Source organism: Parambassis ranga, chromosome 19 (genome assembly GCF_900634625.1).
Source record: "Parambassis ranga chromosome 19, fParRan2.1, whole genome shotgun sequence".
Lineage (NCBI taxonomy): Eukaryota > Metazoa > Chordata > Actinopteri > Ambassidae > Parambassis > Parambassis ranga.
The window spans coordinates 14,068,658-14,094,002 of record NC_041039.1 but is presented as its reverse complement, the minus strand read 5'-3'; the positions used below and the strand labels follow the sequence as shown (position 1 = coordinate 14,094,002).

The window sequence follows — 25,345 nt, the reverse complement described above, 5'->3', positions numbered from 1 at the left end:
ACCCAGAGTAACAAGTAGGGAAGTACGGCTGCGCTATTCATAGCCTGCCAACTCTTTGCATTTCATTTGCAAGGCATGAGTGTGACAGAGAGAGAGCGAACGAGAGAGAGAGAGAGGGGGGAGGCAGAAATACAGTAATACAGTACTCCTGACTGTGACCAAGTCAACAAAGCAGTGTGTCTTTATGCATGGACAGAATTATTTTTACTTCCATTTCAAACTGAGATAGAAATCTTTATTATTATGTTTTGCTTTGTTTTTATTATTTACAGGTTATGTGTTTACTCACTGCTACTGTTTTTTGTGTGTGTGTGTAAGTTGGGGGGGGGGGCGCTATGGAAACCACAGCCGGTGTAGTCTTTACGTGAGTTCGTCTATTGACAAGAGCGGCTCCTGCTTTAGAGCAGAAGTTTTTCTGGGTTTAGATGTGAGGTGTGTGTGTGTAGTGTAGTGTGTGTGTAGTGTGGGAGTCGGTGGGGGGGGGGGGGGGGGGGTCCTGTCGCTATTCCTTTCTGTCCCATTCTTAATCCTGTTGTTCCAGTCCAGAGGACATGTCTGTGCCGCAGGAAGATGTGTGTGGCAGTGTTGAACGTGGGTCGCAGACGGGCGACAAGGCACTGGCGCGACTGGCAGACTGTGATTCTTTGACTTGATACCGGCCGCGCGCGCGCGCGTGTATGAGTGTGTGTATATATATATTTATATATCTGTGTGTTGTGTTCCACTGACCTATTTTTTTGGGTAGTCGGGTTTACATGTGTGTCCATGAGAGCAGGACTGGGTCCTCCCAGTCGCTGTGATGTTGATCTAATATGCTTAATCCCAGCCTTTCCAACCCCCCACCCACTCCCCCTCCATCATACAGGCGCACATGTGCGCACACACGCATCCATATAGACAGATCCTGAGAGTGCAGTCAGACATACAGTTCTCTTATGCATGCTTGCACTCACACACATGCACATTATTATGTTTTTTTCCCCACATTTATGATGCATTCTCGTTCTTCCACACAGAAATGTGAATATCCATCCGGACACATATGTGCTCTAACGCACTCATGATAACATTCAAATACGATGAGGCGCAGGCAGCTGTCATTCTGTGTTAAATGCATAATGTCAGTAATAATAATTTGATTTGATACATTTTATTCCACCTGTCTAAGAACAAATGTGCCTATTTGTATTATTCTCAGAATACATTAGCTGTGTATTATAAACACAAAATTACATTTTAGGTGTAAATATATATATATAATCACAGCAAACCTCCAACATGTTATTTTGTGTTTTATACATTTGATTTTAAAACTGCCTTCAAATGCTCGGTTTTGACCACAGTGTTAATTCTTTTTCCTTTTTATTGAGACAGCGTGTGGAAAGTCATTTAGTTTACAGTCATCCCTGATGAGTCTGGAGTGTGTGAAATAAAAAGCGAGCCTGTGTGTTGTTTTCTGCGAGACACACGAAAAAAAGACCTTTGACCTAGTGTCCTTTTACATGTAATTTATTGTACAGGGCTTTATGAAACCACAGAGAAAATGTCTTTGTGGCATTTATGTCACCTTTAAAAAAGTGAGTTTTTTTATCCAAAATGAATTTAATTGCACAAATAAATAGATGTAAGAGATAAGTTAGTAGGTAAATAGAGGTAAGTTTCTGTATTTATTATTAGAAAAAATATATCATAATGGTTAATATAGGTCTTTGCCAGTGTACTGGTTCTGTCTTTCCTCATATTGGTGCTTTCAGTCTGACAGAGGTTATTGGTGTCATGACAGGATACTGTGACAATGTCAGAAATTAAATTAAAAAGTGAACTAGCAGTATAATTGGAAGCTAATTTAAATGGCAGTAGTAATTTCTTCCTGAAAATGGTCAGTGAAATGGATGAACAGCACAGTGACTTGCTGCCTTGCTGCACAGGCAGGCTTATTTATCATATTAATATTGTTGCGCTATACCACTGTATGTTTTTGTGGTGTTTTGTGATATAGTTTTTCTCTCCTCTAAAATAATGCTAATATATTATAACAAACAGCTCCATGTGTTTCCATGGCTTTTGCCTCTACCCTGCACACAACACCACCCCCCCCCACCCATCTCTCCCTCTCAATTCAGTCTCTCTACTACACCACTGCCTCTCAAGTACCTAATTACCTGTAATGGAAACATCCCTCTCATTACCCCATGCAAATTAGCCAGCCTACTCAGCACAATTAAGATGAAAATTCCAATTACATAATTAAAGAAAGTTGTTTGATGTGTGGATAGAAAAGGTAAAAAAGTGTGTCTCATCCAGGGTACATATAATTAACCCTTGAAAAATAACCATTGTTGTGGCGATGTATATGTAGCAACTATGTTTCAAAATTGTTGAAAGCAAAGCCCAGTATAAGCCAGGATAGTGCATGCAGACAGCACATAAATATGTGATTTAGCATGAGTGTGTACTAGACTGTGAAAAATGTTCTGGGGCCCTGGAGGAGGTAAAGCCAAATATCTTGTGATAGGTGCTTTAAGGCTATGTTAACAAGGCTGTAAATATTTGCTGTAGATTTGGTACTCTTTGTCTCTTTCTATCAGTGGCCAATTGAAGTGCTCACTACCCAGTGCTGCAGGCTCTCACACATTAAAGCAGAGGTTAACAAGATTGGCTATTATCCAGTTAGGGACTGAGGACATGAAGAGCCAAAGAAAAAAAACCTGCCACAGATTAAGGTGAAGATAAATATAGCACAAAAGTCACCTGTAAGGATTTAAAATAAAAGACCCAATTAGGAATATTTTAGGAGGAGATATTTTCATTTGCTTATGACATTTACACATATATATATATTTATATATAGTCTGTGATTAAATAATTTTGATGTTAGTATGAGTGCACCACTAAATGAAAAATGATATAAGAAGATATCTGGGAGCATTTACATGTACATGAAGACAAACAAGAGTCACGCCAACAGGGTGTGTGCTTTAGCTCTGTCTGCTACCTCTTAGCTGGCCGAGGAAGTGTAATGGTGTCCCCACAGGTTATGAAAGTGTGTGAGGTGTGCCAGTCTGTGCACACTGAGACAAACATCCTGGCTGCCTGACTGTGTGTAGAGGGACTGGTTAATGAGATATTGACTGCCCATTGGGAGCATGGATTTTTGATTTGGCTTCACAGAAGTTGGGAGGAGAGGGACGTGCACTCTGGTGAGGAGAGGAGAGGAGAGGAGAGGAGACTAAAGATGGATGATTTTTTATAATAAAAAAATATATATTATTGCTGAACCTTATAATAGTCAATCATGCACGTGCTGGCTATAACAAGAATGATATCGGAATATAAGTGAAAATATCATCAGAAATAAATGAAATGTTAATGTGTGATCTGTATATTATTTCTAAATTATTGATTACCATTGGATTAATATATGCAATCATACTGCTCTTTTAGCTACAAATGCAAAAAGAACCTACCTATCTGTAGCCATATCTGAGTTAATTTTTTATATTGTACAAACATTAATCTCTGACTTCATCCCCGCCCGTGCCAAAGTGCCAGCTCTGCCAGTCATCTTGTCTTGTCAGTCACGCCTAGTGGTTTTGACAGATTAGCCCAATCACAGGCAAGGTTAAACGACTTCCATGTCATATGTCCATTCAAATAGCAGGGTTAGAAGAAACAGCAAGGTAACCATCAGTTACAGGAGGTGATTTTTTCTTAATTCATTCTGAAACAAGTTCAGTCAGGGTTCTCAATTTGACTCTCCAGTCAGGTAAAACACCTAGCTGGGCTTAGTCAAATGTCTTCAACCTGAAGGTAATTTCCTACTTAACTTTCACTCGGTATTTCTGCAGTCACTTATAGATCCTTTGAAGTGTCTCCCTATCATGCAGCATTTAGCTGCTGATAGAATACTTCCTCTGTCAGCACTCGTTAGATAATCATATACCACAGTCCATGGAGTTAAAGAACATCTTTCATTTTTTCCTTTTTCTTTTTTTTTATCTGTAGAATATTTAAAGAGAATAGAGATGGGATATTTTTGCTGCCCCTGTTCACAGAAACTCTTTGATTTACATTGATGGTTATTTGAAATACTTCTATTGATCATCCTAAAGGTTAAACTTTAACTTTAAACTTAAACTTATTCTGTGCAGTTAGTCAGTAAAATTAAGGTATAGAAAAATAGCTTTCCTTTGTATCATGTATGCTTTGCCACTTGTGGTTTAGAAGTTAGCAGTGTTTTAAGAGAGTGAAGGGTGAAGTTTTATTCCCCTGTACTTTTATTCTGAGCGTGTTTCGTACCATTGGCTTTTTTTCCTTTGCGGTCCTCTGGAGGGCTGTCCATTGGCTTTTTGAAGTTGCATCAAAGAGGAAATGGGGGAGAAAAAGCATTATTGATTTTGCGTTTTGTCTGACTCAAACACCGAGGACAGAAAAAACACATAAGGAGTTAGGTGTTGGCAGTGGGGCAGCTCCGTCTCTTGTGTGCGAGCCAGAGGGAGATGGGGGAGAAACCGAAAGAGGTAGAAGGTGAGGAGGAACACCAGACAACACTAATGCATCTCTCCCTAGAGTCGTATGCTCAGTCCTTTCACTTCCATCATTTCTCTTCTCCGTTCTGTTCCTAATGGGAGAGTAAATAAAGCCCATTACTGTACGGCTGGAGACAAACCTCTGTCTCTCCTCACCATGTCGGATAGCTTTTCCTCCTCCTCCATCAGGCTGGTGACTCCCGAGGTCTGACAGCGCTCTACAGTTGACCTGCTTTTTCATGAAACACCAAGCTGCTCTCTTCTCAGTTGTAATCAGATCTCCCTGCTAGGCAAGCATGCTGGCAGCAAGCAAGAAAGGAGTATTGTTTGTGTGGTTTATCACCTTCATTCTCCTCCTGCGTCAGCCTGGCAGAGGTGAGACAGGAGAGGAGTACTTTTCTGGTGTTAATGTGACCGAGGGTGACTAAAACGAAGCTTTGAGAGATAAAAGTAGTATGGCTTACTCAGCATTTGTGGTGTGGTATACCAATGTTGTTGAAAAAAAGATGGAGGTTGCACACATAAAGCATCAATGCAAATATGTGGAGTGTAAATAGTGATGGAATTGCCAGAATCGCAGCAAAAGTATGGTGTAGAGTCAGGGAATGAGGAAGGGTCAAAGGTCACAGCAGTCTAAGACATACTCCCCTCTGCTCCACAGAGAGTTACTGCAGCATCCTGGGACCCCAGTGGGGAAGAGAGGATGAAAAATGAGAGGCGCATGGAATTTTGATGAGATTAGGGAACAGGCAGCGTTATAACAAAGGTCGTCACAACATGTGCTCCGCCACTTGATTACAAAAGGGAGAGAAGTGTGTGAGGCGTTTGATTACACGTCCCAGCAGAGGCCATTAGAGGTTCCCACTTGTAGGATGGCATCATTTACACTCATCTTTTTCTGGTGTCTGCGCTGCTGAACAAAGAATGTGAATCTTCCTGAGCACTAGGGGGCGCTCTTCAAAAGAGACAAATAATATGAATATGTGTACCCCGGAGTTTTGAAGTTGCGACTGTATCCTAACTTCATCGTCACTGCTGACACTGGTTACAGTGAGCGTAGCCACCAGGCAGAATGTAACAGAGCATGTTTGAAATTCACATCGAGCTAACTCTCAAGGTTTGTAGCATAAGGTGCTAAGATGCATGAAAGGAATTTATCATCATAAATAACAGAAAAACAGCCTTGCCCGAACAATCTGCTTAAGATTGATTTTTATGCACATGCATTCATTTGAAATAAAAGAAATGCTGCTTCAGTGCTAATTACAAAGATGAAAGGAGGAAGAATGTGCAAGGCAATGAACTTTGTTTAAAGACACAGCACAGCTTATTCAGGGACATGGCTTTTTTTAATGAAATCCCATTTATAAACTCATAAAGTAGGTTTTGAAATAAAAACTCTTTATACAATTGATATACAGACGCCCCCCCCCCCCCCCACACACACACACACACACACACACACAAAACAAAAAGATGTATTCAGTGTGTAAGTGTCAGTTTTGCCATCCCTAATTCAGCAAGTCAGGCATCAGAGCCAACAAGACAATGAGTGTGTGTATGCTTCCAAAGTGGAGCAAAGGGGGTTAACTAGCTGTGAAGAGATCCTTGACCTATCTGAGATGAGCTCCCCGCCCCCTCTAGCAATGTGGAATATCTGATTGCTGATTATGAGTTTATTCCCCATCGTGCTGAGCCTTTTGCATGTCAGGATCCATCCCTCCCCAGCAGAACTGATTAAGGAGCTTGAGATGATGCTACAGCTCTCAGCAATTGCTGAAAGACTTTCAGAGAGCCTGGTAATCTGGAGTGCAGCTGGCAATCACCCACCACTGACTCTTTTGGAGGCTTTTTTGTGTTGTTTTGTTGTTTTCAAGTGGGGTTTTTTTTTTGGCATATTGTTGTCTTTGTTCCCCTGAGCTTTTTGTTTCTGGATGAGAGCTTTCCTAGTGCTGAGCACAGGTCCTTGTCAACCTGGCTGCTCAGCTCAGCCTAGTCCAGCCTCAACAACAGCAGCGTCAGCAAAGACCCTCGCTCAAAGTCTCAGGATTTGCTTATGATCACGCTCTTACAGGAGCTTAATTTGGGCAAAAGAAGGATCTTCTTCCCTGATGAGGAAAAAAAAGCTCTCCCTCTCTCATTTTTTAGAGCTCCCAGAATCCAATACATGCGACAAAGGCATCAGATAAATTGAAATAAATAGCTCCTCAAAAATATATCCTCATATAAACTTTTAAGGGTGTACCTATGTGCTGTGAATTTTTTTCATAGGAAAACAAAGCGTTTTCTAGAAAAAAGACTGCACAACTGGTATATTTGCTCGCAGGGATCTGTCACATACAAATCAGTTGTTGTCAACTCTAAGTTTTGTTTTTGTCAATGGTTGCAGGGGAGAAGAATACAGTACTACTACTACTAATGGATGTTTTAATGGCTTTAATATGTGACTTAAGGCCGCCGAGGAGGGAATCTGCCCAGAGTATACTAAATTACCTCACTGTCACCCTCAGTTTTACTGCTTGTTGCTCCAGTGCTTCAGTATTTTGTCACCCATCTAATCACATTGTATGTAAATATATGGAATACTGTCCATAGTCTGCAATTTAGATTTTGCTTTGACTTTTGTAGTCTCTGTTGCTTGTTTATGTCTACCATGCCAAATACTGCTACAGCACAGAAGTCCTCCAGCCGTTGGCATCACCTGATTCCGGGGAAAGTAGTGCAAGGAAGCAAAAGTGCTGTGCTGGTCTAAAAACACACACTAACCAGTCAGCTCTTCCATTAATCCTGCTCTCCAGTGGTCGCCATTGTTGTGTTGACTACATGTCTGGCAGACTGGAAGCTAAAACTCATCTTATGTTGTATTTTTGTTTTTTTGTGCGATGTTGCTAGCCTGTGCTATCGGGTTAGCATACTAACTTCAATATATGGCTCTATAGACTCTAATTACAATGCTGTTATTTCTCCCAACTGTGTATATGGACGTGTTTCGTTCACTATAAAATTATATACATTTCATTGATTTTTTTTTTTTTTTTTTTTACACATTTGCATTCTGTGTTGTATGTTACGACCATCCAATATTTACGTATCATGATTTTTGAGTGGACCGCATAGTTTCAAACCTCACAATGCCCTGCTCACATTTTTATTTTCAGTAACATTTCATTGTTGCATAAACCAAACTCCAGCTCTTAATATTCGTTTTCATTATGCACCAACCTCATTGTTCTGAATCATATCTGCCACTGTGGATAAACAAAGGGGGAAATGAACACACGCAAGAATAGAGATAGGTGAGGCAGATTTTTAAAATGAGGATGATCAGACATTAACTACTGTACCTTTGACATACCGTGCCCATTCGAGTTGGTTGGGAAGTTGTTTTTTGATCTTTTGACACATGATTACATCGGGCCTTCCTGCTTTGATCTCAGCGTGGATTTTTTTTCTTCTTTCTCTTGATGTGGGATTATTATAATTTATACATAAGGGATTTTGTTTTTTTTTCTTTGGCCTCAGCAAACTTGAGTAAACATGGTATACATAGCAGATTAACATTGTATTCATTTACAAATTCTCATTAGCAGGCCCTAAGGTAATTAATCAGAGGCCATGGTATATAAGTAGATAGACACTGTTCAAATAATTTATTCCTTTCTAGTCTTACCGAGTGTGAGAAAAAGTGTCTGATCAATTTCTCCCTTAGATGTAGCTCTTTGAAGACATGCAGTGTCTTATGAGAGTACCACCACAGTATTAATTCTCCAGAAACTGAGTGCTGCAGACATTTCAGATGCTGTACAAACAGCAGAAGGGCAATGTTGCCTGAATCATAATAGCCCACAATTCCCCCTAAACATAGGTACAGTATGACCCTGATTAAACCCGCTGCTGTTATTCGACGGATGTGCAGAATCAAAGAGGGGAACGCAGTAAATGGTGTGTGATATCTATATCTGGAACTACGAAAACATCAAACAATGATTTTTTAACCCCACGAACTCCATAAGACCCAAACCATTTTGCACAATCTCGCCTCTTTGAAATCAGCCCAAGAATTTCAGAGAGTGGGAGATCTTTATTATATACAATTCTTGCATAAAAAAGGAAAAGAAGAAGAGAATCATGAGCTTCTCTTTAAAGCAAATCAGAGAATTTTCAGTTTTTATTGTAAGCGACATGTTATCTAGGCAGCGGTTATTTTATGGCTGTCACTGATGTATGTTCGTACGATAGATTTGATGTCACAATAGCACATCCCTTGAGCAACAACAAAAGCTTCCAGTGATGAAGGGTTTATTTTTAAAACTACAGGAGAGGCTTTTTGCAGATTAATTCCAGTGTATGCTTCCCATTGTGGGAAAAACAAATTGGGCTTCACGGAATTAGTGTATTTGCTGCATAAATCTCAAATCTATTCCTGAAACATATGATTGTGTTTAATGTGATTGGATGCTTCCACATTTGCCTTCATGTCTCCCGGAAGAAAACCTTCCTTTCAAATGGATTACTGCAGAGCTCCAAGTACAGTAATGATGGCTGGGTGTTTTCTTCATTGACCCATGCGTGTTGTCCAAATACAATATGGATGTGGAGAGCTGCCTGTGTACTCCAGTGCTGGGAGACTATTTGCTGAAGGTCATTTGGGATCATAGCATGCCATTAATAATTCCTGAAAGCATCCAACATCTCCATCTGTTCTGGTGCATCCATCGCTCCACTTCAAAGACAAAGGCAGCATCTGCAGGTTAGCATTAAACCTGCCTCCAGGCTAAGATGTTGGAGGTGGGATTCTTTGTTGAGAGAACATATTTCTGGTCAGCAGGTCATGCTGTTCATATATTAGCCAATTAATGTGTGTTTGCTCCAGCAGCTTGAACTTATGAACACTTAAGCACACAGAGACTCGGTATACATTGCGCTGTATTGGGACTGTGGTGTGTATTTTTCAGCTAAATCCAGTGAACATGTGTGGTACAGTAGTTCCACACACATCCTTGAAGCCTACTTGCCTCTCTACAGGGATGCAATTACCACCCTCCATCAAGTCTAGCCAGTCAATTTGACAAGGTGTTACCAGTGAAATTATCAAAGCTGATTTTAAATGAAGCATTTAATTACATGCATTGTGTGTGTTGCTCACCAAATAACAGGTATTCACCTGTGTGCACACAGCATTCGCTGCAGTAAAATCTAAACAGGTCTCAATGACAGGCCCACTTCAGATACGCAGGAGTCCTGCAGGGAGTAAATGGATGTTTGGCAGTGGCATGTGCTACCCGGGCCTGGTGGGCACAGTGGGCGAGGAGGCAAGTGCCTGGCTGAGTGAAAGATGGCAGTGTGCAAGGAGAGTGTGTGCACACAGCTGAGGCTGTGACAGAAAACAGTCAGGCTTCTGCTCCTGCTGCTCCATCTCTCCCTGCCAATGATAGATCTCCGCTTTAATTTTGTTAATAGCACGAGTCCGGCTCTTACGGAGGATTCGCAACAGCAATTCCACCCACTTTTCACATGAAGATGCGAGAAATGGAAATCCTGGCTTGTATAATGATGTTTTATCATTGCCTGTAAATATAGAGGTACATTGAGAGTGCGGTTTATCCCTTACATGTACTTTGCTGATAAAGCACCTGTGCCCATGAGTAACTCCACCATCTTTCAGCCCTGGGCTCTTGTACTGTACTGTAGGGCTGACCAGTGAGTCTACTCAAATCAACATCAGCTCCAAACTGCTTAGCCTGGCTAATTTGAATTTCACATCTCTGCTGACTCATAACCCTGTCAGGACCTTTCTTCTTTATCATGTCTGTGCCTCCGGTGGATTCTCATCACAAGCAATAGAAATTAATTATTCAGATTAGTAACTGAGCCACAATTACAATGATTTTTGTCAAAGACTTACTTTTGGCTTAATGTTGATATCTGATTGGGATCATACTGCAGAGGGTAGATTGCCTTTGAAAGCGATTATTTTGCTGTATTTATTCATGACATTTCAGCAGCAGTTAATGGGCGCGTCAGAAGAGTCAGTAAAGATAGCAGGAAATGATTCTGGCTTGATGACACACTCTCAGAGCAGTCAGGTAAGAGCGTGTACGCTGGCCACTGCACTGGACAACAGCTCAGATCAACATGATAAAGAGGGACTGATTGAGCTCCGTACATCCACAGGAAGCTGAGCGTTGGGGTTCAAGGTTATCTGGACAAATCAGACTCCTATTTCCATTCATCCCCTCCTCAACCACCAGCCAGCCCTTCCTGGGCAAACCAGCAAATTAGCAATTCTGATGTCTGCAAGCAGGTCTAGCAAGGGAATGCCTGTGAATCCTAATGCCATGATTAAACTTTCATATCCGTCCGGGGGAAGTGCTGCATATACAAAATAAGCAATCGCTTTTTATTTTTCAGCACTTTAAGTAAGGCTGTCGAGATGGGCAAACATAAACCCTTCAATAGGGTTAAATAGACTGGGGCAGGGGATGATCCCTCACTCACATCATTCAAGCCTTTGTCTTTCTTTTCTCAGTGATAATAAGTGGTACTGATACACTTAACACTTAACTCTATTTTACATGGTCCAGCATTTGACTGTATTGCAATCATTCTTTCGTCTGAGGTCACCACCAGGTCCTTAAAATCATACATATACTTGTTGTGAATTAACATATTAAATGGTAATATATAGGGAAACAGGATCTCAGGAGCCAGTCGTGCTGAGTGTATGTGAGTGAATGTGAGGGACAGGGAGCTACAGTCCAAACAGCGAGCCAGCCCTGGATGTGGCCATTATGTAAGATGGTCTTATCAGGCTCTGCCTCCTGCTGAGCCACAGCCTAGCTTCCCTCTGCTCCCCCTTTCCTGGTGCTCCCAAAACATGGGCCTTCATTAGCAGGGCTAAATATCCCCGTTCTCTGCAATCTCTATCATTTCTTGCCTTGAGGCAATCCGATAATTACCTGTTCTCATTCCCCCTCCTTCTGGCCAGCAGGGAAGTGTTCTGACTTGCATTAGTTTGCATGAAATATTATCAGAATATTGCACATTTCTCCATCCTGCAGCCTCTGACACAGGAAATATGGAGTCACAGGAGTTGTGATTGACAGGTGTCTGTCTTTCATGTTCCTCTGAGAATAGCTGCTTTTGTTCTGAAGTTACAGCAAAAATTTTGATGGAAGGAGGAATGGCGTAATGTGTATAAAGGCTTTGTTGCTTTGTTTAACCTCCGTCTGCATTTATTTCCTGTGTTACATTGTTCTTTGTTACCTACAGTGTAGGTGTAAAGGAACTGGCAGATTTTATTTTTTTGAATTTCAACTCATCAGTGAGTTTTTTCCACTGAAAAACTATCAGTGTTATAATAGAGTCGCAGGGTTTGGGGACAAATGAGCACAGAACATACAAACTGCCTGGAAGACAAAGACATCTTGAGTGGTTTTGGTTAGGGTTATGGTCAAAAAGCTCCTAGTATTCATTCTTATAAGTAATAATGTTAATTCAGTGACTGTGGTTGAGGGAATAGATGAGCTTTAGCACTGAAGGCACATCAGCTAAGTTCTAAGCTCTGCTGCGTGCTATCATACTGTAGAAATCCTGTATGATATCTCTTATAAGCACATGCACGATGCAGTATGTCCTTGTTTGTGCATTATAAATGACTGCTAAAGATTAACAAACATTCCCACTTAAAGTAGCATCGTGCTTTACTAAAATGCATCTATGTTTTATGGCATCGAAGCCTCGAACATGACAAGATTGATTGTATCCAATTAAAAAAAATGTCTTTAAACGTCATAAATGTAAATGCATATTGAAATTTGAAAGGAACTTGTGTTAAGCAGAGGATTCGTCTGATACTGAGTTGTTGTTGATGCATGAGCTTAAGCCCATTCAGTGTCTCCCATCGCCTTGCTGTTGGAAGCAGTGATGATTTTGGACTTTGTGACGGTCACTTTAATCTCTAATGAAGGCTCGTCCCTGGCTCTGCTCAGCCCTCTGATAGCAGAGCAGTCATAAACAGGCCTGTCAGGGGGATTGCAGCGCTAGCAGTGCAAATGGCAAAGAAAACCCCAGGGACCAAGCCATGCTTGCATTATGGTCTAATTCAGATATACTGTAGCTTGGAAAAGACAGACTTTCATATGTGAAAATTCCTGTACCCTGCCTTGCTGGCTTACTGTGTGACTAAATCACAGTATAACTTTGGACTCACTTTCCCCTTTTCCCTTTTTAAAAATAAACATTACTCACATTAGTCTAAACGTATGAGTTACATTCTTATGCTGTAATGTGGTCAACATATCCTTCACCGCACTCAAAATGGAAACTAAAATACCATCAGGCTTATTCCAGCTGCAAATAAACACTTGGCTTTTTAAGATTGCATCACAAATTGACCATAAAATTTGTGTTTCTCTATTCAGTCGTGCCGTGTTACAGCGTATGCTTCTTTTAGTTTTACAACATTACCATAAAAATGAAGACAATTTCATGTTTAACATCTAGTGCGAGATGTAAATGCGTGCTCAAATAATTCTGTGAAACTGATTACTGGTTGCTCTGTGTTCTGACACATCCTGTGCTCATGCAGCATGTGCGACAGCTGGTTAGTAATTAGAATAATCTTCTCCCTGGTAGTGATTTAGCTTTCATGACTGCAGCTTACCTCAAATTGAAAATAAATTTATAGATAAATGCCTTTGCTGTTCCAACAAATTATACCGCTGTAACTCAAAGGAGCCAAGTTGTTTATTTTGGTAGTAAAAGAGCAATCAGAGAAAACAAACAAAGCGCTTTATGAGTGCTGTCAGATTAATAATGATGCTACCCAGCGGTGATGATACGACCGATTATTTCTCAGCACACTCTACCCCACATCATCATGGTAATTATATATACTGTATCATTATTATATCAAGTATTCATTACAGATTATCAAGATAATTGTAGCTTGCTCCAGGATTGCCAAGTTCACTGTGCTGCCACTAAACCAGGAATTAGTGACAGAGAAACACACACACTCAATCAGTGTTGATGTATTTTCCTTAAGTGAGCAGGAATATGTGCGTCCACAGGGGTTTATACATATACACAGGAGTTGACAGTGTTAAGATGAGGCTATACATATGATACATTGTTTTTTTTTCCTCCCAGCTTCTGTTCTGGTGTATCTGGGCAAATCCCATGGTGTTGAGGCGTAGAATCTGTCATGGAGAAGGCATAAGCCTTTCATATGCATAGTAGAGATAAGAGGCAGCCATTTTATCAGGCGGGCTGTCGCTCCAACATGCTTGTGTGTTATGTGTCCCCGGGAGCGCCTCCAGAAACATGTCCCTTTAATGACACGGCCCGTGCTCGCCAAGAGGACGCCCAGTTTGTTCCGAGCTCTAACCTGACAATTATGCCAATTACACAAGGCAGCAGTGTTGACAAACACACCAGGAGGATTGCTGCAGTTGATTGGTAGCTGTGTTCCGAAGTCCCCCGCTGTGAACTCTTCTGTAATTTAACTAGCATGGAGGAGAATTGCAATGGGCTTTCTAGAAATTTCCCCAAGCCTTATGTTCTTTTGTAATGGGATGATGTTTGTGCCAAATGAACAGGCAGAAAAATAAATCGACTAGATCAAGAAAGGAGAGACAGTGAAATCATTCTTCTCACTAGTTACTGTGTGCAGTTTGATGCAGTTCATAAAGAGTGTTATGTTTCCCCATGGGCCAAGACAACATGTAGAAAGTTGTTGTGGTGTATCAGATTGCCGCTGAGGATTAGATCCCCAATACTGACCCAGCACCATTAGCTGCTACTTATGTAACCCTTTAAGAGCGCTGCTGTTGGCACCTGAGTATGAAGCTCAGAGAGACAAGAGATGCTGCCAATATGGAAGCATAATTCACAGTACTACTGTTCAGCATACAGCCTGACGTGTGAGCACTTGGTTAGAATACATAAAAGCTTTTTCAGCAAGTTTTTGAGCAAGAACAGCATTGTACTGCATCAGCCTATTTGCAAAAAATTCTGTTTTGATAAGCATGAATCTTTTGCAAGAAAAAAGATGATCCCCTCTTTTTATTTTGGTGCACATTATTGATCTCTCCCAGGCAGAGCAGATGGAAGGTGTTACTTCACATTAAATAACATGAATCCTAAATAAAAAGCATCATATCAATATGATGTTTTTTTTAATGCCAGGCCTTTCAGAGTACTACAATATTTGTTGTCAAATCAATGTTATCAAGTTTTTTTTGTCATGATAAAACACCTTTAAAGACAAAATTCAGCTTAAAGTTTAAAACTGAGTTCAGGGACTGTTTTGTAACAGTTCAGTTGAGCTCCTGTTTGGTCATGTAAGCACAGTGCTGAGAGCAGCTGTTGGTACTGCATTGAATGTGATTCGGATCTTGAGTTACCTTAAAGCTGAAGTCAGACCTGGTCAATGTGTAGTGTCACTGCACACTGAGAGCATGCTACATCCTTTTTTGTAAAAGCCCAAAGCAGGCAGGCAGGCAGACAGGCAGGCAGGCAGGCAGGCAGGCAGGCAGACAGACAGACAGGCAGACAGGCTTTTGCCTGTGCTGGCACGGTCAAAGTGCAGTCAACAGAGCTCAGTCCCCACATGTCCCCTCACTTCTCTTACATAACGTGCTGTTAAGCTGGAGTGAGCAAACATTAGAGGTCAGCTGGTTATTGGGACAGTGGAATTATTTACAGTAGAAAAATGAGATGGCTGTGAGGCAAACAATGGTTTTCTTCCTGCCAGTTGTGTGTGTTTGTGTGTGTGTGAGGGGTGAAAAATAAACAGTTTAGGCTTGTGATTGTTTTGTAATGTAGATAATATTCCACACAGCGCTGAAAAATCTCAAGTGTCTGACATGACACTCTGTCTGTGTCTCTGTGCCCCTGCCCATTTCCAGCTCTTTGTTAAATTGTTTTCTTTCTTTCTGTGCCCTGAGGACACAATGTTTTTCCTCTTACGTTATCATCTTAGTGCACTGTAACCAGCGCTACTAGTTAGAAAATTTTGACGTCCCTTAACACTGAATGTGCTGTGATTTACACCCGTGTTTGATTAGGATGGAGAATCCATTAGTGTCTATCTAAATTACATCAGCCTAACCACTGACACCGACGCACAATGCACTGCCAGTTCATTGATTAAGAACAGTTTCCAATGGCCTTATGTAACTGGCCCTTTGCATTTGTTCAACAATTTCACTCTGCTCCTGTTAATGGCAAAAATAAAGCCCATTGTAGCTAGACTGAAGGTAGATTTTTTTTCCTTTGTCAGAGAGAAACGCACAAATGAAATAAAAGCAGCAAAGATTAACCACTACGTATTTTTTCACCGCAGTGACTCACCTTCCTAAATGAGGATTGAATAATGTAGGAACAATTGTAGAGGGTGGGCGGTGTATTAGATTTGTATGTTACTGCAGCATGCTGCGCGTCAGGATGTGATCATTCAGGAAAGTCATGAAAAAGCATCACACTGTCCAATTAATATACCCACAAACAAGCTTCACTTCCTAAACTTTTTTGAAATATGTTCAGGGCATCATAATTATTGACAATGCACGAGAACGCCAAATTTAGATTGCTGTTGGAAGTCTCCATCTTAATTCAGTCGACTCTTTAAACCCTCCTCTTTTGGTTGGGATAAAAGAAAAAGCAATGTCAATCAGGTGAACTAATGGGAATGTGCATTTTGTAATTCCCTCAAAGGGAATGGTAAATTGAAAAGAGTTTGCAACCTTTTAACACACTCACACACACCAGCGCTGACAGTCAAGCTCCATTATCTGACAGCTGGAGAGGTTAAAAATAACTGTGCTTGCAGCAAATTAGACGTATCATTTGGCTTCTAAGTGAGAGATGAATCTTTGTGTGGATGCTCCTGCCATGCCGTGACACAGGGGCAATATATCAGGCTGTGTTTGCCTGTCTTTCTCATAAACTCCAAATGGAATTGTAAACAGATGAAGCAATTTTACACCAAATGTATTCTCTCTGAGTCGCTCCTATGCCACAGTGAGAAGCCCAGCTACCCCAGATATATACATTACTGCCCCATGCACTCTCAAGCCAAAGTCTATAAATCATAATTTGGTCGCCAGCAGGGTTATTGCTATCGCTCAAAGGCAATACTTGAAGTGTTTTATATGTTACTTTTTTATCTCATGATAAATCTGATGTTATTGCACATGGGTGTGGAGGACTGTGAAGAGCTGCCTCTGCTCACAGATGAAGTCAGATTTGCATGCTGTTTACAGTACCTATATGTATACAAACAAATGCAGATGTGCAAGATGAATCTCAATTCTGCTGTCAAGTTTTCCATGTCATTCAATACCCCTTTGCCGCTTGTGCATGCATTTTATGTCAGGTGTCAGAGGTGTGGTGTCAGTTCCCATTTAAGATGGTAACAGAAGTGTAACTGTGGGATCCTTGTTACAGTAAGGTAAGTAAAGAGATTTCCATGGGAGGTTTAGGTGACAGCCAGGGTGTTCCATTTCCTCTAAATACCTAACAACATCATTGTTAATTCATAGCTGTTTAATCACTTACCAGAGTAAGTGCAGGAAGGATGATCTTTGTGTCATGTTGTCTCACAAGGTAATCTCTTGTAAGACCCGCGCTCTGAAATTGTCACTGACTGCGTAGAACCGCATTCACCCCAAGTTCTTAGTCTGTGTATTTACTGAGCACAGTGTGGACCTGACTCAGTCTGCTTGACATGATTTATCTCATCCCGCTTAACTGACAGGTATTGATGTGATACGAGGATAAATACAGTAGATTGATGGAATTAAAGCCCAGCCTATTGTTCCCATGCTGTGCATCGCTGACACATGAGACTCATGTCTCTCATTAAAGAAAGTAAATGCTTCAGGCATCCTCTCTGCAAAAAGCGGCAAGTTAGTGTGTGTGTGTGTATGTGCTCGTCTGTGTGTATGTGCTCGTCTGTGTGTGGGGGGAAGCTACCTCAGTTATTTTCACTCTCTATAATCTCTCCCTCCTTGCACAATGGATTTAGCCTAGCCTTGAATGGGTGAGAGAACAAATTGCAGCTGACTCTAAACAGCTTTCACTCAGTTGACAGAGTCCTGGACATGTGATTACATTAAACAATAGGCAATGCCATTGATTATTTAATTAACTTTCAAGTTGTGAAAAGGACAGGATTACAACACGGCCATGCTGCGTTACTGAAACATTTCCAAGGCATTCCCCGTTACTTCTTATATGATAAAACCAAAGACATCTGATCTTAACTGTGCAGAAAAACAGAGACAGAGAGAGAGAGCGATTCCTCCACTTTACGTGCACGGCAGGCACTTGGCTGTGCATCTAAATTTTAGGGAGCTAGTGTTAACTCTATATTTGGATTCCACTAGAGTGGATTAAGGATTCTTTACTGCAAACCCACGGGATTCTCAGAGACATAAAAGAGGAGACTGTTTGCATCCATGCTATACAAATAATTGCAGGTTTCAAATAGAGTGTAATTTCAAGCACCAGCTATATGGGAGAGTGTGGGCTTTGATGTACAAATCCACAATTCATGGGGGATTAGCACCCCAAAGGTTAGCAGTTGCTAATTACAGGAGATTGGTTATACATATCTAACAAGGCAAGAAGACAGCCTTAATAAATGTGAGGATTCATCAGGAACAAGGATAAGCGGCTGTGATAAGCGGACATGTATTTGAATCACCATGGACTGATACCCTGTAATGCCCTTCTTCATACAATGAAAAGGGAAGGAGTCCCGTCTCTTCTATTGTCTTGACAAACAGCATACTTTTTGCGATCTGAGATCTTCAAGATGTATTTGTGAACGCAGATTAGTGCAATCATATAAATTAACCTCTCAGATATTCTCCCTGTGTCTCTTACTGCAGCAGTTTCTTTTTTTACTGTATTTTGCTTGCAGCGTTCAGTTGTGCATTACCATAATCCTTCCCTTCCACATACCACCACTGGCTAAATGAATCTATTATTTTTGCCCGGAGCCAAAAAAGATGCAACAAAATGCAATGCATTGAAGGAAATAAAACTTAGGATAAGCCACGCATCTTCTCTATAATAGCTCCTATAGAGACTTTTTTTAAAAACACAGAGACAGGAGTATCAGTGCACTTGACCTATAATAATCTGAATGTTGTACCCTTAAATTTGGTATCAAATCCAAAGATACAAAAAATACATATAATTAAATTGTACACACAGCATTTAGTCAGGCTCCGCCTCACTGGGCCTGTGCGGTGTTGATTCCCCTGTCTGATGATAGCAGACCTGGCCAGTGTGTCCCTCTGTTTTCATATGGCCCTAAATTAAACATGTCCGAGCCAAGGCAGGCACTTGCTCAGCCGCGGGAAATGCTTTTTCATCTCCTAATGAATGTGCCTGAGGGGGTCCCACAGGGGGCTCCACTTCACCCCTCATTAGGCCGGGTGCTGCCGCTGCCTTCATGTTGAGGAGCAACCTCCTAGAGAGGGGCCTCCCACTTCATCTGAGCGTCCCACGCTCTCCTGCCCCTGGACCAGTGGACTCCGCTGCCCTGCTCCTTGTTTTCTATTTCTCCCTGTCTCCAATTCTATCCCCCTCATCACAAAGCAGCTCATCTCATACTAGCCAACCTGGGATGACAGGAGTGAAAGGATGGTCCGTGTTCCTAATGTCATTTTAATGGCTCTTTTTGGTCTATTGTGGTGGTGATTTATTTCTGTACACACACTTCTAATGTACCCCTTCCTTTTTCACAATAAGTGAGAAATACTATTGTTTTAGAGTTCATAATGAGGAGAAGGTTGACAAGGTGATCAAATGTACACCACTCTCTCCCTTCACTCTGGCCTCAGACACATTTGCTCAAACACAGTATGCCAGATTTTGCCATTTAGTGTCCTGAACCAGCAGCAAGAAGTAAGAACAGAAAATCCTCCTAGTGCAGCATTGTGTACCCTCTCTTGGGTAGACAGTATTGACAGCTTCCTGTCATTAAGCAACAAAGCACAGACAATTCCTGCCTGTTTTGAGGCAGCCAGAAGAGAAGAGGGATATACAGGTTGTCAGCTGACTCCAAGAGCCTTTGCACGGCAGCAGAACGGGCTGAGGAGCTGATTGTTATTCCAGGGCTTTCGGGATGTGTTTATGCAATCATTAATCTTGGCACTTGTTTATTTGCCTGGGATTAGAGCACCACAGCACATTCACCAGCACTCAGGGAAGCTGGTTCACCAAAAGGTAGCAGAGAGCGCTCAGGCCTTCCATTGCAAGCAAAGTGTGCAAGGAGGGAAGCATGCTTTGCGCATGGATGCTTAATCCTGCCATGTTAAACAAAACCAGGCCAGTGTTTGTAGGACTATGAAAACAGCAGTGCAGGGGGAATGTGCCTCACACGCTGTAAGCAGTCTGTGAACTCTGTGTGGCAGCAGATACTCCTTGCGTACCCCTGTCGTCTAGGAATTTCTTTCATACAGTCTGCTACAACTGAGAGGAGGAACACAGTCAATGCAGAGTATGGTACACATTTTTAGTCAAATTTGTGACAAAAGCGTACAATTACAGACATTTTAGAAAGAAATATACATGGTGTTGGTTTAGGATCATTGACAAGAGTGGAAAATGGTTAATAATGTAAATACCATCAATCAGAATCAATTCAATTTAAATTTAATAGCTTAATTTTAGTTGATTTAATTTAACATATAGTACAGTTCACTTGGCCAATTTTGCACTGATTTCTATTCTTTTCATCCCCTGGTTTACACTTATTAGACATATTTTGCGATGTCTTAATTGAACCTAAAGAAATGTTGCTTGTGCTGCCCAGCCACTGTAAGTCATGCTGCTGCAAGCCCATTAAATGTAGCATAAACCATTCCAATTCACAGCATCAGTCTACTTATCGTGGCCCTGATACTGAGAGAGCAAAGTGGACTAAACAGATTGATTTTTAAAATGCCTCGCAGATTTCCTCACAAGTAAATATTTTACATGGTTGTGATTTCAGCGGCAATCATCGTGCACTTTTAGCAGCACTGGGGATCTATTATGAATGATGGAAGCATTCACAGTCACTTATTAAGGACCTAATACCCCTGTGTAATATATATGGATTAGATAATGACTCTGTCTCATTTTAATTTTCTCTCTGCAGCAGGTAAATAGGCCCAGGAAATCTTTGAAGCCTCAGCACACCATGCATATGTGTAGATGCACATAAAATAGGAGAAAATAAACTTAAAAAGAAAGAAAGAATAAAAGAAAGATGGAGGGAGCCCAGTGAAGCAGGCACTTTGAGAAAGCTCTTCTTCTGGGGCCCCATGACACCGGTGATCTGTAGAAAGGTTGGGTGCCTCTAGTTTCAGCTCTATCAAGCTCTGGATCTTTGAGCAGCAGGATTCAGTATCCCAGCTAATGTAACAAGGCTCATTTGTCTCAATCACACGTCCCTGGAAGTATCGGCTGGCCATTGATGTCATTCATCTTCCCTGTCCTTGCCTGCTCTTTTTCTGCTGATGAAAACCTAAGACCTTCAAGCAGACTGGCAGAGGCAGTGCTCATCAGCCCTGCTGTGAAAAACTGTTGAGTAACAGAGGCACTGTGTGGAGCATTCATTGTTAAAGCCAATAGACTAGAATAACTTGCCAAATTTAAAGGACAAACTCGCACATTTTTTTAACTTTGAGAATCACTTTCACAACACTGTAAGAGCATACTCACATTTTTGTTTTCCTGAGTGCAACCAGCAGCTGCACAAAAGCTTTCAGAAATACAGTTCCAATCTCAGTGTTTGTAATGCATAAAGTGTTACATCTCCTAGTCAGTATACAGTCACACTGATCTGCTATTTCATATCCAAATATTGCCAAATTGCAAAAACAGCAGTTTTAAAGAGATCCCAAGAATTGTCTTATACACAAATTTCTGACAAAATAATACAGAACAATTTAAAAGTTAAAATAAAATATGTCTTTATTTGTGCAGTGGGGAAAAATTGCATCTACATTATCTGCGAGTTCACCATGCCTTAGAGAGAATAAAACATAATTTTTAGCTGGTAGTTTACACTACACATCCCCTTTGTTTGATTATCTGTAGAGCTATAACATTGCTGTACTACGTTGCTGCCCAGAGCTTGCATCAGCTGATGTCAGCTCCAATGGAAACACTGACTTGCGCCATAACTGCAGGCTTATGCTGAGCTTCCCTCTTCGATGGAGCAAATCAAGATCATGATTACTATCTGGCTCGTGCAGCCAGGCTGCGTTGTCTGGAAACATGTTTTCCTAAGGAGACCACAGAGGGACAATTACTGTCAGCTGAACTATTCAGCCTGCTCTGCATGTGTGTTCTGGCTGTGTGCCTCTGACCCACTGACCCTGAGCAACAGCGTGAGATGGGACCTCAAGCCTCCCTCCTCCTTTCCCCCCTTTACACCCACACATCTCCCCACACCACATCACCCCCCGTAAATGAACCAAATAGGCATGTTGCAAATGTCACAATTTATACACTTAAAATGCCCCGTTGGCAATGAGAGTATGTGCAAGGAGTTGTGCGGATGCAACTTTTAATTTCTTTGTGTGAAACAGTAGAAAGATCCTATTCAAAAACCCACAGCAGAATCCTGGTTGTCTTACAGAAATGCATACTAATACAGCAATTATAGGAGGAAGGAAGTTGTACAGTGTGGCAGTAGCAAATTCCCTGGTGCAATGGAACAAGAGTCTTTGTTGTTATGTAAAGGTTTCTGCGTGTAATTGCAGTGGATGTTTTGAAGGATTCATTATTTATATATTCCTGTGTTTTTCTACTAGGCTGCCATCCCTGCAGGGAAATGTGGGGCTGAGAGGTACTTAACTAAGTCACTGTACCACAGTCGAGCCTTTAACCATTGCCCGCTTAGTTCAAGTGGTCAGACTACAGGCCAGGAGCATCACATGATCCTCACCTAAATCTTAGAATTCAACTGGCAGCCCCTGCGCCAGTCAATCAGTTGGCCCTGTGTGATTTCAGCCTCAGTGACTTTGAGTTTTTGGTGCATCCTGATGCCTTGCTGCACAGCATACAATGCACAATCAACTCTGACTCACACTTACAATGTAAAAACTTTCCATTCAAAAATACATGTTATTATAATAACAGATGGATCACATTTGATATTGTGAAGCGTCCAAACCCGGTGATCTCAATAGTGAGACAAAGCATGTAAATATTTGCAACACAGATATTTTTTTTCATCTCTCATGGCTCTCTATGACTAACTAGGGGCTGGTAGAATGCATGCAAGTGCAGCAAGTGAGTGCTGTCTACAGATTGCATTTTGCCATCAGAGTAAACAGTGTTAGGCTTGTACGTCTGCACACACACGCAGAAGGGGCGTGCCCTCCGGTCCCCAGCACACCGGCACAACTTCACTTGTCACTGTAGTCACAGACAAGAAGGGGATATGTGGGGGAAGATGGATCGAGGGAGGTAAAGAGTGATGGGGAGAGAGATTTGAGCTCAGGTGGGGCAGACGAGGGAGGGGAGAGGAGCGCCGCACACATGCTACCCTTCATGGTGCTCGTCTGCTCAGTAAACCCAGGCTTTTGTTGTTTCCCCCAGAGTGCAGGAAAGCAGACTCCCAGTCAGGAAGCTCGTCAATCTTTGCCACAACAACACATAAATTAGTGCCCAAATTACTGTTACGCCGGTGGAGAAAGAGACATGGAGAGAGATGTCTTGTGCTGCGGTTTGGGAATACATCTTCCCTTCTCCTGCCCCCCTACCCCTTCATTGAGGGTGTCAGAATGCACTTCAATAAAACAGTCAAGTAAATACAGGGAGAGACATGAAGAGAGAAGCACTGCTGTGTTGTACAGGCATCTGGAGTTGGGCAGTGTTGAAATATTAATAGGCCTCACACACACAAACAAACGCACAAAGAGATGTACGCATGAGTTCATCCAAAAAGCAGCCCAGGGCAATGGTCCAGACCTGAGCTTTAACAAAGTCACTGCACTGCTATGGAGGAATAATAGGCAAAGGCTTATAGAGCCCTTTATTTATTTTATTTATTTATTTATTTTTTTAAATGGAAATATCTTTTCAAATGTAGTTGGTCTCTAGTGAAAAGGGATCACAGCTTAGGCAGCTAAATGATTGGGGGGAATTAGCAAGACTCAGCATAGAGACATCAAAATGTGTCAATTAAGTCTTTCCTTACTTTAATCCCTTTGGCCAGAGTATTTTTCGATGACTTCAGAATATTTATTGGTTGAATAGAAGCAGTTTAAAGTGATGATATAGAGTTTTGGTCTGCAGGTGAATTTCTATATCGCGTTGTGTGCTTCCTTTGTGCTGCAATCCAGCAAATGGCATTAGAACAGCTTCCGACAGCCTCCGATCCCTAAACAAATAACACATTTCTACTATTCAGACTATGTTCCGTGCCACGACTGTCCTTTGCTGCTGACATTCAAATAACCTTTCTTCTGCTGCATAAATGGGAATAAAAAAGTATTGTGTTGTGTGACTACACATGACAGCAGAGCCCTGGCAGATGAAAAGAGGCAGAATTCTGATTCCATCTCTTGTTAGGCTGTCGTCTCTCTACAGCTCGATCTGACTGTTAAGGGTATCTGTTTAGAGAAGACTCTGTTTATCAGCTGACAGCTGATGCCAAATGGGAAGTTCATGTAGGAAAATAAATAGATGCACATAATGATGGAGGAATGCTACTTTGTGCGCATTTGCCAGACAGTGCAGTGCCTCTGGTGTTTGTGTGTTGACCATGTGTAAAGGCTCTGTAAGAAAATGTGCTTTGTATAACTCTCCTGGGAGCAGACATGTGATCCCTATGAGCGTTTTTTGTTTTGTTTTGTTGCAAAATATTTTAGAAGGGGAATATATTAACACAGTTTGTCTGATGGCAGAACAATTGTTAATCTGCTCATAATGCTGTGCCCTGTCCAGTTCGTTACATAATCTCTGACATGAGCCCACAGGCTTGCGTCACTCTGTCATTGACAGCTGTCAACACAACACGGCTGACGCACACATACAGTATACGCACACTCACCCACTCACACACACACACAGAAGCCAATGTGTTTTTTTTCTGCTTCACATCCCTTATTTTAGAATGATGTGCATTGTAAATGAGGCAATGACAAAAAACCCCAACCTGCTCTGCACATACAGAACAGTATAGAAGCCTCGGTTTCATTTAGGCTGCACATCTATCATGAATCATCAGGCCGTGAGAAACTGATTTAATGGTCCAATCGAGTAATGGGTTAAGCTCTCAGCATTATAACAGTGGCCTGGGCATGGGTCTGTAATGTAAGGGATAATCTTAATCCTTCAACGTTATGTCAGTAGTCCAAGGGTTCAGTGGGAGCAGCCAGGAGATTTTCACCAGTGATTTTCCATGTTTGCACAAGCCTGTAGGATTTTCTGTTTTATTCTTATTTTGCGTGTGTTGTCTGTATACTACATTTAAATAAAATGTGATTGCAATCTTCACATTATCATTGCGTCCTTTACATTTTCATGATAATTGCCTTTGCAGCTGAAACTATGTGAGGGTCCCTGTAAGGTCTTTGTGTGCAATTGACATTTTGCTTTGGTTTTTCAGATTTGACTTTTAGTTTAGTTTCCTATTCTTTGATAATGTAGCATGCTGTTGCAGCAGTGGGTTGATCTCAGGGCTGTGGTGAAGACAGTGAAGGGCACTGGGTGAACATGCAGAGGCCTCACTGGCCTATTGTACATGTGCTCTGAGTGACACGTCATCCCCTCTAAGGGCCTGCTAGTGTTGTGAA

At 41.5% G+C, this 25,345-nt stretch overlaps 1 protein-coding gene across 2 annotated transcripts in view; it reads left to right on the top strand.

The window, feature by feature from the left end:
* roraa (RAR-related orphan receptor A, paralog a) overlaps window positions 1-25,345 on the top strand; it is a 155,472-nt gene that overhangs the window by 118,246 nt on the left and 11,881 nt on the right. The gene's annotated exons all lie outside the window — the stretch shown is intronic.